This window comes from Lipophrys pholis (assembly GCF_963383615.2).
Source record: "Lipophrys pholis genome assembly, chromosome: 12".
NCBI classification, from domain to species: Eukaryota; Metazoa; Chordata; class Actinopteri; order Blenniiformes; family Blenniidae; genus Lipophrys; species Lipophrys pholis.
The window spans coordinates 3,778,607-3,790,937 of NC_137641.1; the positions used below are offsets into that span (position 1 = coordinate 3,778,607).

The 12,331-nt window shown below is 41.6% G+C and overlaps 1 gene segment (V, D, J or C); it reads left to right on the top strand.

Annotated features, from left to right (window-relative positions):
* The first annotated feature begins 7,826 nt into the window (after positions 1 to 7,826).
* LOC308117869 (Ig kappa-b4 chain C region-like) lies at positions 7,827 to 11,811 on the top strand. The segment is given in 3 exons: positions 7,827 to 7,833; positions 10,141 to 10,248; positions 11,303 to 11,811.
* Positions 11,812 to 12,331: the final 520 nt, after the last annotated feature.

The window sequence follows — 12,331 nt, forward strand, 5'->3', positions numbered from 1 at the left end:
CAGCAAAAGTAGCACAGGGGTTCCAAAAGTGCTGACACGGGTCATCCTAGAACACAGACTGCAAAATTACACATCATTATTTATGAGACAAAACCAGATTTCTCTAACAATTAGTATCGTCTACAAAAAGGTCCTGCCAGATGTGATTTATAAGATCTGCCTTTAATGCCATAATTGCCTCTGGTGATTTTATTGAAATCAAATTACTAGTCTGAGTCATTTTAAAGCGGGAACTGTAGAAGTAATGTAACTTTTATTTTGTACTTTTTTGTCTCTCCAGAGCTCCAACTGCACCGTGGCTGTAGGGAAGAGCAGTTCTTTAAACTGGAAACAAACTCCAGTCTGGAGCAGGAAGAACCAGAACCTTCACAGATCAAAGAGGAACCAGAGCCTCCACAGAGCAAAGAGGAACCAGAAGAACCAGAACCTAGACAGATCAAAGAGGAACCAGAACCTCCAAAGAGCAAAGAGGAACCAGAAGAACCAGAACCTCTACAGATCAAAGAGGAACAAGAAGAACCAGAACCTCAACAGATCAAAGAGGAACCTGAAGAACCAGGACCTCCACAGATCAAAGAGGAACAAGAACCAGAACCTCAACAGATCAAAGAGGAACCAGTAGAATCAGATCCTCCACAGATCAAAAAGGAACCAGAACCTCCATGGATCAAAGGGGAGCCAGAAGAACCAGAACCTCCACAGATTGAGGAGCACCAGGAACTCGGTACCAGCAAGGAAGGAGAGCGGCTTCTACTGAAGTTTGAAGGTGATTCCTTTAGGGTTCCTTCTATTGAGGAGCAAAGTTCCCTGAGTGAACCAGAAGAAGTACCAGACACTGAGCAGTTCCTCTCTCATGACTCTGAAGTCCACGATGTGAAAAAACATGTTGAGTCAGAATCAACTAGAAATGCGGAGATGAAAAGAAGAAGCATGTTTCAGAGTGATTGTGTGGACAAGTTCCCTGTGTCAGAGAAGCAGGCTGAATGTGAAAAGCTTCTTTGAGAGGAAACATGTGGAAATATTGTCGAGAAAAGACGTAAATTACGTCAGAATTTAACAACTCTCAATGATAAGAAGAAAAGTGGTGAAATCTTTGTTAAAAGTTACACCGGACAGGATGGTTTGTTGGTGCAGAAGAGAACTCTCACAGGTGAGAAACCATTTTCTTGTGAAACATGTGAAAAACGTTTTGCTCAACAGAGAGATATAATGACTCACAAGCGAACTCACACAGGTGAGAAGCCGTATTCTTGTGAAACATGTGGTAAACGCTTCAATCAACAGAGTAATTTGATGAAACACAAGAGAACTCACACAGGTGAGAAGCCATTTTCTTGTGAAACATGTGGGAAAAGTTTCAGTGGATCAAATGATTTGAAGATACACAAGAGAATACACACAGGTGAGAAGCCGTATTCTTGTGAAACATGCGGGAAAAGTTTCAGTGGATCAAATGATTTGAAGAGACACAAGAGAATACACACAGGTGAGAAGCCGTATTCTTTTGAAATGTGGGAGTAGTAAATTGCGGCGACACATGAAAAACCATAAAGAGATGAAATCATGAAAGACTCTATGAGATGTGTGGATGGATTTCATTTATAAAGTGCTTTTCCACCGTATAAAAGCCGATTCATCCTCCATAAGAACAAGAAGAAAGTTCGGCACTCCAGAGTCTTGCCGAACTAAATGATGTCATTTTCTTCAGCCAGCTCCTTCTGGCCAGAGACATTTTGTTCAGCAGTACCAACCGTCCGGGCTGTCAGTTCCAACCAGACCAACATCATGTCCTGGACACAAACGTTCTCTTTTCTTACTGAAACACTTCAGAGAAATGTATTTGTGAAAACGCTTGAAGTGAGAAATAAGCTGCAGTTGAAAAGTTAAAACGTTTTACAGAAGTGTCAGCTGTGAGGGGGTAAGAGTATGAACTCTCCTGCTGAACAAGCATTTTGTTCAGCAGTTGGCTGACGTCACCTCTGAACTTTTCTTCTTTAGCAGTCCCCAAAGTGCTTTACACTGTTGATCACATTCACCCATTCATTCACACACCAATGGAGGCGGCGACCTTGCAAGGCACTCAGTCCATCCACTGGGAGCAGTTTGGGGTTCAGTGTCTTGCTCAAGGACACTTGGACATGTGGACAGGTGGAGACGGGAATGGAGCTACAACAGATCTGGTTCAGGAAGTCCAGCTTGAGCCCAAAATCACAAGGTATCATCCAGTTTGAAGTCAACATTGCTGATTTAAACCCTGTTGAGACGCTTCAGGAAATCATTTAGTTTCTGGTTTGTCACCAAAATGAGAAGATTTCAATCAGTTTGGTTTCCATTTGTGTTGAACTGCACAGAGGCTGACAAAAGGTCCCTGCTTGATAATGAATCTTAAAGAAGCACATTTCATTATTAGTTCTAACAATGCTGCTTTTTGTGTTTTGAAAAATGTGAGGTAAAAAATCTTGTATGAGCAGATGTGAACTTTGAAGAAATGGAAGTAAAATGTTGACATGAATCCAATGGCTTTTGTTATTCACTGTTTTTTATTTAACATGAATGAGTCGTAATTTCATTTTTCACTCTTTTTACACTACGTAGGAAAAACTACTGTTTGTTTACCTGCAACACGTACTGAACTACATACAGTATCATGAAAGTAAAACTCTTCAGGGGAAACATGCAATGATTTCCTCGTCTCAAACTATTTATTCTAACAACAACCACCAACAACAACAAAACCAACAACAAAAAAATGTATCTGATGTGGAATATTTTGACTTGAGTATGACATTTAAACTTCACGTTCCTTAAAGCACACTGTTGAGTGTTGAGACATTAGATGAGGCTGTTAAGCTTGTTAAGAAACAGCAAGTTGTGCAAAAAGACCATTTAAAATGAGATTTAAACCATTAAGTTCTTTCAATGACTTTAATCTTTAAGTAACTCATATTTTAAGATTTCTATATTGAAAAGTTTCTGAATTGTACAAATCTCTCATTGATTACATTTACACTACTAAGTACCACAGTCACACCATGTTTCAGTAGATGACAAAGGAAATTAAACCTCATGTATGAGACTGTCTGTTTGGTTTTACATTTCAAAACAGTATTTCAATGTTTCTAGATGGAGTTTTTGAAAGTGATGTTTCAGAAGTGCACAGAAAGTTTAAAAGTCTAGTGATTCTAACAATTGATATGTCTTGTGTGAAAGATGTAATAGATCGTATACTTAAGCAATTACTTATATATGCAATAGATCCCTTTTAACAGGTATTTTTCCTGACAGGATGAAAATAACCAAGGTGGTTCCAAGCTATAAAACTGTAGACAAATACATAATCTGAAATTCTAGAATTTGTTTCCTCAGTTTGAGAAAAAAACAACAACTTTAAAACATTATATGTAAACAGACTGGATAATTTTATAGAAAAATACGACTTACTGAATGATCATCATGAGTTGAGAAGAAAATGATCAACATCTTTGGCATTAAAGGGGTTTTGTTATGGGTGGATGGATGGATGCAATAGCAATACTGACCTGCAGTTCCCCCTAAATCCAGTAGGTGTCAGTATGAAGAAGCAGCGTTGGAGACATGTGGAGTAGGAGGAGAGAACAGGAGTGTTTGAAGTACACGGCCAGTATTGCAGATACTTTTTACTTAGAAAAGCAGCTCATCTACTTTAAAGTAGGGGGAGAACAATGTGCCATTACTTATGAAGTGAATCATCATCAATGTGCAAATCTGAATGAAAATAAAATGAAAGCTTTTTTCATGATCTTTGAATGATTTGGCCATAATAAAATGCAGGACAAAGTTTGTAGGTAAATAGAAATGACTTGTTATGAACTCACTCAATATATGCAGGGTAAATGAAATCTGCACAAAAGTATCACTGCAGAACTGAGAAAGCTTTTGTTCACAAACAATATCAACAAGAGAATAACATCAACCTAAAACAACAAATGTACAAAATGTAAAATATAAGCTTCATTGTTCAACAGAGTGTAGTTTTATGAGTGTTTTACGCGCCAATATAGCTGTTTAAAATGTTGAAATGAGGTCGACATATTTAAATCACACTTAATAGAACATTTGTTCCAACGTTTTCGGAGATTGTGCATCCAGACGGCTGGCTGAGATTTTTCTACAGTGGTCAAACATGAGATATAAAGTATTTTGTGTGAAACTTAATGGTGTCTGTGTGAATTTAAATTAGTTACTAAGCAAATCTGCTCGGCTGAGGGGGAAGATCATGTTCAAAGCTATTACATTTGACGTTAATGCTTAAAATGAGAGGTGAAGGTACTACTGACCACATTGCTTTGTCTTAACTGTGCAAAAGTCTTCCACTCATTACACTGGAGGATGCTGTAGATTCAAACTAACACCATGTACTATCTTAATCAAGGGACAACTGAGGAAACCAAAGCCCTGATCCAGTGGCTAACTGACAATGAGTTCCTCTTCACAGGGAAGAGGAAGTCATCCAGATGTGGATGGGAGTGAGTGTTGTTTTTGAATGCTTGAATTATTGCATGCATATATATTCATCCATGTATAAATAACTTGAAGTGGTAGTGTGTAAGTCTTTTTGTTTTTATGTCCGTATCAGAGAGTTTGTGACAGGTCGGACGTGACGGCCAAACAGGCCAAGAAGAAGTGGGACAATTTGAAGGCCAAATACAAGGTAATCATATATGACACGTAACACAGACAACGGAACAGATGCAGTGGCCCTGAAAAGAAGTGAGCTTCAGCAGGGTGAGTATGTTTACACACTGAAGGTGCGCATACACAGTGGCACTAAGAGTTGCGAATATAATGTTCATATTCTCCCAATTCGCAACATTCCTGACAGATTAATGAGAGAAAGTGACGATGCCCAACGGCACGGAACCATGTAGGTGTCCGTGCATGATGGCCCGCCATGATTCGTCTTCATTTCGTGATATTAATTGTAACGCATGATAACTGTCCGTGACTCCTCTGACCTGAAGCATAAATTTAGGTGCAAATGGTGATCTGGGGTCAGGAATTGAGACGGTGCATTTTGTAACTTGTCTTTGTTTATGTGTAAACGCACCTTTAGCTTCTCAATGTATTAATTAATATATGTACTATTATTATTTTGATACTATTTTCAGGAGCTTAGGGACCCGCCAACGTGAAAAGGGGTCGAGGCAGGTAGTGTGACCGCTGCCACCTGGCAGTGGTATGGGGATATGGATGCTGCACTCCGGGGGCAACACTCCATCACTCCGCCCCTGGTTGTTGCTGCAAACCTCACTGCCACTACAGGTGGCGTTGTCAGCACTGTAGCCTCTACCTCTTCCACCCCAGACGAAGCCCCGGCCAGCCACAGAGTACAGAGGTGAGGGAGGGACAACGATGCTGTCCTGAAGGAGCAGGCGGAGAGAGAGGAGGAGAGGGAGAGGCAGTACATGGCGAGAGCACAGGAGAGAGAGAAAGCAGCGGAGGAAAGAGCTGAGAGATATCTCGCTCTGTTTGAAAAACGTGTAAATAAATTATGATTGACGAAATCCACCCGAGCAATTTGTTCTGCAATGCAACTGTGTGTTTATTATTACACAAACAAAAAACATGTTACATCCAATATTGTGCAGCCCTATACAATTATTTACAGTGATATGCTTTAATTTGTGAAAACAAGAAGTACAATATGATAAAAGATGAATAACAATAATGTTTACACCTATCTATCTCTCTATCTATCCCTATCTCCATCTATATACATACATTCACAATAGTGAGCATGACTACAACTACTTCCTGTCTAGATGTAGTCATGCTCACTGAGGCATGCAGGTCGCCCTTCAGGAGCAGACCGCTGGGCAGCGAGTCTCGCTCGCATGCGTCTTCCTGCCAGGTCCCTCTGGTCGTCCTCAGCATCATCTGGGCCGTTTCCATCCTCCATCGCTGGACCATCCTCTGCCTCAATGATGTCCCCTGCTGCAGCACAGATGTTGTGGAGGATGCAGCAGGCAGCAACCACCTTCGGTGCAAAGTCAGGACGATTTCCAGAGCTCTCAGGAAAATAGAGCGCCAACGGGTTTTCAAAACTCCAAAGGTGCGCTCTATTATATTTCTCCCTTTGGCGTGGTATGTGTTGTACCGGGCTTCAACCTGGCCTGTCAATCAAAATTCACATGGAAAACATTTGATATATTGTGATGTCATCATGGTAAGAAGTTGTTGTGTATCGTTAGTGTTCATGTTTGGGATTATTAAGCTAAAGCTTTCTTACTTGCAACAGGTTGCCGGTAAGGTGTCATTACAGAGACTGGGCGCTGCAGGCAGGGATACCCTCCATCACCCAGCAGGAAGTACCCAGCTGGGGTACAGAGCATTCTGGTACATGGGGCATCTGCACAGGACAAGGGCATCATGCACAGATCCCGGGTTGCCAATGTACACGTCAAGAAATGTCCCTTTGGCATCACAAATGCCCTGCAGGATGATGGAGGGGAAAAGTTTCCTGTTGTAATAACTTTTCTTTTGTGGCTCTGCAGGAGGAACAACCCATATGTGGCATCCATCAATGGCCCCAGCAGCACGGCAGAATGCCTGATGGCCGGCCAGGCGGACAAAAGCAGCTCCGATGTCCTCCATCTCCTCCTGTCTGGGAAAGTGGATCACAGTATGAATGATGGTCATGAGATCGTCAACAGTGTTGTGGATGATCCGCCACACTGTTGTTTGTGGCACAGAAAAGACGTCTGCTGTGACTCCATAGGAGGCGCCACAGGCAAGCCAGTAAATGGTCACCAGCACCTCCAGCTCATGACTCCATCCATGGGTTTTTTCCCGGGGCAGCATTTGTGTGAGCCTCACGATGCTCTCCCTGGAAACCCTGAAGGCTGGTGTCACGTCCCCTCCAGAGAAGAAAGGGTCCAGGATAGGCACAGTGTTATTAACCTGTGCATATCGCTGCAGGGGCCTCTGCTCCTGGTAAATAAAAGAGAGAATTTTAGAAAAGTTTAAAAACATGTCATTGTTTTGAAGTTCATGTTTCTCACTTTCTAACTTATTTGTGCTTTTACTTTTGTAAGTAATGTTGTTTGTTCAATAAAGTTTCCTTGTTCTTCTGACTTGCTCTGTTTATGCTCAATATCTTACTTTGCTCCACAGTGTCAGCCATGTATGAATTTCTGGATTTACTCTAAAGAGAAATGATTACTACTAATGATTTATGTCCTTCACTAGGATGTATAGTACACAAAGTGGAATACAGTACATCCTAATGATAGTAGACATGAGGAGAAGGTATGTCGAATGCTGGTTATTTCGTTTAAAATACATCAGAGACACTCAGTAAAACAAACAGTAAAATAATAGTGTTATTAGTGGGGAATTACTGTTCACCTTTTATTCTTAGCTTACGTCCAATCAGATGAATAGTAATAGAAAGGCAGTATAGGAGGACAGGGGGCGAGAAGTAATACTAACACTGTACTACAAACATCATATTTGATAGAAAAGGTACAAATAAGTTCTCATCCTAACATGTCATGAACAAATCAGCCAAGTTTTTAAGGCCACCTACCCAACCAGAGAGGTGAGCTATCAGGGCCATCCTCATCATCATCATCATCATCATCCTCCTCCTCCTCCTCCTCCTCCTCCTCCTCCTCCTCCGCACCCTGTCTAATCTCTCCTGGTTCTCCCTCCGCAGTCGTGCTGCTTCCTCCTCGGCTTCACGGTACATCATACCTGCCATGGCAGCAGCCACCACTCCTTCCATTGGTTTTTGTTACGTTTTGTGATGTTTTGTAACTCCACTACGTGTGCTTCTTACAACTGTGATGCCGAGTACGCTCGTGTTCCAATTGTTTGTTGAGCTCGATGCGTCCCCGTAAATTTGCATTTCCGCACTTGCGAGGACACCTTGCAAGTAGTTACTCGTGACGTAGGCGAGTACACACTGGCACTCTAAGAATTGGAAAACGGCCCGGATTTCCTGGGGTGCAATTCCCCAGGAAATGATTATTAATACCTCTGGTCAGGAGCAGTTGGTCATTAGGGGCAGGTGGAGCTGAGCACCACCTGATGAACCAGTGAAAAATAACTGCAGGCAAAGTACATGATTAATCCTTTAAGATCATCTATAGTATTTTATTTTCTGTGAATATAGCTTCCTCCTGAGTTGCATATTTGTGTGTGAGGATTGAACTTCCTGGTTCTTGGTCTCCTCTTGCTGCTTCAGGCTGAGTTTTCTCCTGATCCACACTGATGGTTGCATGAGTTGGACCAGCTCCTCTCTCTCAATGCAGTTTGTATTTCATGCAGTCAGATGTAAGTGTTCATGCTCAGGCTGTGGTACATTCATTCAGATCACATGATCTTTATGGAGAGTGGGGCTTGCAGCCCGAAGCCCTGCTCCAGGATGATTTAGAAGCTCAGAGCTGATTGGCTGGCGTCAATGGAGGCACTGCTTGACAGAACCAGAGTGAGTTGTGACGCCAGCTTATGCGCCGCGAGAGCTAACAGTTAAGAATCCAAATGAATGAGGTTGATTATTTACTGGTGTATAAATGCAAAACTCTGACTTTAGAGGAGAAACTGGAGGTAAAGTGAGTGTAAGGTCATAATAAAATCTGTGTAAGAATCTCACTTGTAAATCAATATGCTGCTCGTCTAGTGGAGGAATTCTTTCCTTGCAATCAGTAGGCCCGTGTTCAACTCCCCACCGAGACACAGTTTAGTTTATTAAATGATTTAATCAGAGGCTATTCCCCGTGTTAAACCTTTTCACAAGATGGGATCCTACAGTATATGGTTGTCATAAAGATGTTGGAACTAAAAACGTCTGCACAAACTTTAGTTTGGTATTAAGTGGTGTTGAACTCTGCGCTCAGTAGACCTGAAATAAAATCTCACCACCAAGTATTTACATGTTGAAACACCACCGCCTCTGGTGAAGAAACATCTGATCTCAATAAATAAATTCATTAGTTCAGTTTATGTTAGAGATTTCTAATGTGTGTGTGTGTGTGTGTGTGTGTGTGTGTGTGTGTGTGTGTGTGTGTGTGTGTGTGTGTGTGTGTGTGTGTGTGTGTGTGTGTGTGTGTGTGTGTGTGTGTGTGTGTGTGTTCAGTGAAGTGTATCAGTGTGCAGCAGTCAGTTTCTGTTCAGTCTGACTGAGGGAGGTTTTTGTACGACGGTTTTTCACTGTGTGAACACCCACTGATTGTTGATGTAATGAAGACTCTGACAGTAATAAACTGCAGCATCTTCAGCTTGAACTCCACTGATGGTCAGAGTGAAGTCAGAGTTTGATCCACTGCCTGTAAAACGATCTGGAGTACCTGAATCTCTGGAGCTGGCCCAGTAAATGAGCCTTTTAGGAGGTTGTCCATCTCTCTGTTGGTACCAGGCTAAACTGTCAGAGCCATAAACATTCTGACTGGTCCTACATGTGATGATGACGGAGGCTCCCGGAGCAGAGCTGACTGCTGCAGACTGAGTCACTGTGACCTGGCGTCTGGACTCTGAGGAAACACAGACAGAAACATCAAGCAGCCTCATGGTTTTGTGGGCTTCATTTCAGAGGGACGGATGTTGACAGAGGAGAGGAGTTTGATTCTCTGGACTTTACCTGTGAAGCAGCAGCAGAGGAGAGTCCAGATGAGGACGCAGATCACACTCATGTTTCTGATGAGGAGGATTTCTCTGTCTTCTGTTGTCATGAAGGACGGCTGTCAGTCATCCAGTCTTCAACTGTCAGGACTATAAACTCTCCCAGAGCACTGGAGCATGGTGCTGCTGATGCAAAGTGGCTCTATGGAAATGTTCTGACTGACTCCAACAGGGACCTGGATCACTTTCATCTCTCAGTTTCACTCTGGATTCAAACTTTAATGACAATATTAAGGAATTGAACTGAATAATTAAAGATACGTCTGTAGTTTTTACTTTTTAAAAATTTCCTATTTTTGCTGCCAAATCTATTTAGGAATAAATTCCAAAAGATATTATTGAATAAATAGAAAATAATCTTTAAAACAATCTCTATAAATATATGTATTTCAAGTAGACATTGCAGATGAAAGAACTGTTCTCTTGTGTTCCGTTAGGATCAGGTGGTAAAAGTTGTTTTGGTGAGTTTGTTGGTTTCAGAATCAGAGAGTGGCGTCTCTCTACAGTCAGAGGTTTTTGTACAGCGGCTCAATGAGTTTGTATCACTGTGGTACACGTTCGGTGGAGGAACCAGACTGGATGTTGGAAGTAAGTTTATTCTCCTTTAATACTTTCAACTAAATAATTCAAATTCATACATTAAACCTTGTTTTGAATGATTTGAGATTAGAAAGATGTTTTTTATTCTTAATAATTATTGTAGTGATCAAGTTTTAATCTCCATTGATTTCATGTAGTTTAGCTCAGCTCTGTTTCACTTTAATTTGATCACAGAGAAAAGTTATTAGTTTTAAATTTACACCGGATTAAAATCTCATTAGGATTAAATGACAAAACCAAAGATATTGTCAGTCTTTAAATGTGCTCAGTTAGAGCCTGATGGCTGTGGAACACACTGTTTTAACTCTACCAGTCTCATGTTGAAGCTGTTTTTACACTGACCTGTGTATTTAGGGACATTTCTGGTGCACTGGTCTGTCTTTGGGCTGAGTTTTAGTTGACATGTCCACTGTTTGAAATGTGTTTGTGTTGGAATGTGTGCAGGTTTTATTCTTCTTGTTTTATTGAGTGTCTCTTCATCACAGCTGGATTTATTCTTGGTTCTATAGAATGTTTCCCAATTCTGTTTCTCTTCTTACTTTAAAATGTATTATTAATATTGTTATTTTACAGTAAAATAGAAATACTGATGATAAATGTTGTAAATTTATCAAATCCTCCAAAGAAGTTATCTTTATTTCCTGTGTATTTCATATTTTGCTCTAAATAATTGAAAATATTATTTTAGATTTGAAGTTCATGTTAAAGTTTCCAGTCATAAGTTGTAAAGTATAAACTTTCTGATAACGTTGATGCAAATGAAGAGTAAATGTTGAGACATCAGCTTGTGTTCCTTCCTGTGTAGTTTGAGGTATTTCAGGTCAAAGTGTTGGATGATTCTCTCTGTGCTGATGTGCATGAGAGGCTTCTTAAAGGGAAGTGAAACAATGTGTGAGTGAGTGACTGCTGGAGCAGAAAAAGCCTCTGACAGCAACTTCTTCCAGGACCAAATCAGCTGTCTCCCACTAAAGCTGTCCAGGTGTGTGCTGGTTGATTGACAGCTGGGTGCTCCCTGTCCTCTAATTTGATTGGTGTCTCCTAGGTGATACCCGCCCCACCCTGACGGTGCTGCCCCCCTCCAGAGAGGAGCTGCAGCAGGGGAAGGCCACGCTCATGTGCCTGGCCAACGAGGGCTTCCCCTCAGACTGGAGTCTGAGCTGGAAGGTTGAGGACAGCAGCAGCAGCAGCAGCAGCAGCAGCTGGGAGGAGAGCAGGAGCCCCGGGGTGCTGCAGAAGGACGGCCTCTACAGCTGGAGCAGCACCCTGAGGCTCCCTGCAGACCAGTGGAGGAAGGTGGGCTCTGTGACCTGTGAGGCCACCCGGGGCTCCCAGACTCCCCTCAGAGAGACACTGAGGAGAGACCAGTGTTCCCAGTCCTGACCGGACTCACTGGGACTCTCACACTGCTTTTACTCTCACACTGATCTCACCTCTGTCATTCACCCTCTTTCACTTTCTTCTATCATCAAAGCAAACTGACTTCATCAATATTCATCTTCTTTCATCATCATTTTCTTCAAGCTTTGACAAAATAAAGACAGTTTTCACCTCAATCTTTGGTCTTTCATGACTTTTTTACAACAATAAAATAATCATGGCAAAGCGGTTTAGAAGATGGATGAATGGAAAAATAGTATATGAGAGTGTTTATATCCTCACATCCATATTTATATCTTTCAATAAAAGCTGGAAGTTGAAACGTATTTGCATGTCCTATAAATGGTAGGATTAGATTGTAACAGTGGCAGCCTTGCATTTCAGACCTCGGCCTTCACTAGTGCTGGTCTGAGTCAATCCACCCCTCAATCACTTTTTTATGGCTACAAAAACCAGGTCATCATGCAGAGATGCAGTATAAAAAGCCTTTGCATCACAGATAGATACTCGTGTTGCCAGAATAAATACCTTTATGATGAAAAGAATCAAAGTTCAAGTCTCCTTCTGTTTCAGCTTCATAAAAAAAGCCGCTGTTATTCCCAGAATTCCTGGGGGCCGTGGACGGTGACAAACGTTTTTCATGGTTTGAAAATAATATAATGGCGAATAACATAATCCTGAATCCTGCCATGGA